The sequence below is a fragment of the Cynocephalus volans genome, chromosome 4 (genome assembly GCF_027409185.1).
Source record: "Cynocephalus volans isolate mCynVol1 chromosome 4, mCynVol1.pri, whole genome shotgun sequence".
In the NCBI taxonomy this organism is placed as follows: Eukaryota; Metazoa; Chordata; class Mammalia; order Dermoptera; family Cynocephalidae; genus Cynocephalus; species Cynocephalus volans.
In genome coordinates, this window is record NC_084463.1 from 167,279,001 (window position 1) to 167,281,604 (window position 2,604).

A 2,604-nucleotide genomic window follows, 5' to 3' on the forward strand; every position below is an offset into this window, starting at 1 on the left:
GAGTCACAGGCCGGCCCTAAAAATTTATATACCTTATTTTTTAAGTTAAGTTGTTGACGCTGGAGGAACATTCACACTTGTTTTATCTTATAGGACTACCTTCTGTTGAAGAACTCACTTCTACTCCGCCTGGAGACATTGAATTAAAGCCTCTTGGGATGGTTTTGAGTATTATTGAACTATTAGGTATGTAAATAATTTTATTCATTTAAAGTATTTACATCTAAGCATGCACTAATAGTCAAATCAAGGACTCTGGGGCTAGTAAATTTTTTTTAGCTATGTAGTAACACTTCATTTTATAGTCATTAAGTTTGAAGGCATAAAATTCAGCTTTTACGTACACAAATAATACATAAATACATTTTCTTTGAAGAAATTTAAAAATCTGCTTTTACTGACATGCTTTCTCCAGGGTTTTCTTTGATTTGCTATATTCGCTTTCTATTGCTGCTGTAACAAATGACCACAAGCTTACTGGCTTACGACAGCACAAACGTGTTACCTTAAGTTCTGTAGGTCACAGCTCTGATATGGGTCTCAGTGGCTGAAATCACGGTGTCCAGCAGGGTGAGTTCCCTTCTCTAGGATCTAGGAGAGAATCCGTTTTCTTGGCTCATGACTCTCTTCATCCCCAAAGCTGATAATACAGCCTCTCTCTCTGAGTGCAAATTAAAAATTTAAAAAGAGAACCATCCCCGGGAAATCTCCACATGTATGTGTGGAAGGCAGAATACTAAGACAGCCCCATGACCTTTGCCCTCTGGCCTTAGTCCTTTGACTATGTCACACAGAAAAAGGATTATGCATATGTAATTAAGATTACTCATCAGTAGACCTTACAACGGGGAGCTTACCTGGGTGGGCCTGACCTAATCACACAAACCTAAAAGCAGAGTTTTCTCCTGCTGGTGGCAGAAGAAGTCACAGAGCAAAGATCTGGAGTGGCCATTAGAGCTGGGAGGTCCCTGGGCAACAGCCAGCAAGAATACGGATTCAGTCCTACAACGTCAAGGAACTAAATTCTGCCAACCACAGAAACTTTGGAAGAGGACCCCAACCTCCAGCTGAGGATGCAGTCAGCTGACACCTTGACCTCAGCTGGACAGAGAACCCAGCCACACCACACCGGCCAGCTGTGCAATGACAGGTGACTACTGGTGTGAACAGCTATGCTGGTGGTTTATTCTGCAGCAACAGAAAATAAGAATGATATAGAAACTAACACACTTTATTAAGTAACAGATGTGTCAAAGAACTCAAAAGAGGAATCAGAAAGCATTTTTGGACAGAATGAAAATAAAAACACGGCATGTAAAAACATGTCAGATTTGACTTAAGTTATTTTAGGAAAGAAGAAAGATCTCAAGCCAATCGCCTCAGCTTCCACCTCAAGAATAAGAAAAGAAAATTAAATCCAAAGTAGGCAAAAGAAGGGACATAAGAAATATTCGAGCAGAAATCCATGAAGCAGGTAACACAGTCAATGGAAACGAAGCTGTTTGTTTGAAAAGATCAAAAAAATGTGTGAAACTCTATCTAGTCAGATTGGCCTGGGGACAAAAGAGGAAAGATACAAATGACCAAAATCGGGAACACAACAGTGGTGACCATGACAGAACCTGAAAGTACTGAAAGAATAACAGGGAGGCCACTGAACAGGGTCGTGCGGACACACTTGGCACCACGATGAAAAGGACAAGGCCGCGAAGCCCCAGGCGGACGGCGAGCCAGGCGGACGGCCTTACGTTAACCTAAAAATTACAGCTGGAGTTTACAACCTTCCTTCAAAGAAAACTGCAGGCCCAGCGGGCTTCACTGGAGAATTCCACCAAGCACCTAAGGAAGGAATGTATCAGATTCACACGAACTATTCCAGAAACTTGAAGAGAAGGCAATGCTTCCTGGCCCATCCTCTGAGACCTGCGTCACCCTGATTCCACAACCAGCCAGAGATGTCACACAAGAAAACAACAGGCTGTAAAATTAAGTGCAAAAAGTCCTTTTTTTTTTTTTTTTACAAAAGATGACGGGTAAGGGGATCTTAACCACTGACTTGGTGTTGTCAGCACCACGCTCTCCCACGTGAGCCACGGGCCGGCCCTAAGTGCAAAAATTATTAACAAAAGTTTAGCGAACCTGATCCCAAAATATACAGAAAGGATGATACCTCATGATCAGGTGGGGTTTATCCCAGGAATGTCAGGTGATTTTAATATTTGGAAGGCAATTAATTCAAGTCACCCTATGAACAAATTAAAAAAGAAAAAGCATATGAACATCTCCATAGGTACATGAAAAGCACTTCACAAAATCCAAGATCCATTCCTGATAAAAGTTCCCAGCAAACAGATGACAAAGGAGTACAAGAAAAGGAGCCACAGGGTCTGGGAGGGGCCAGGGACAGTGACCACCAGGGCCCAGCTAGTGGTGGGGCTGAGGGAGCAGAGGGCCAGAGTGGAGCAGCTCCCGCTGGGGAGGGGGTCGCCTGCCCACCGCTTCCCTGGGGTGGGGGGAGCTCAAGCTCAGGAGCCAGACCCCAGGGTTAAAATCCTGACCCTGCCACTTCATAGTTGCTTAGCCTGTCCTGGCCTCTGTCTTCCC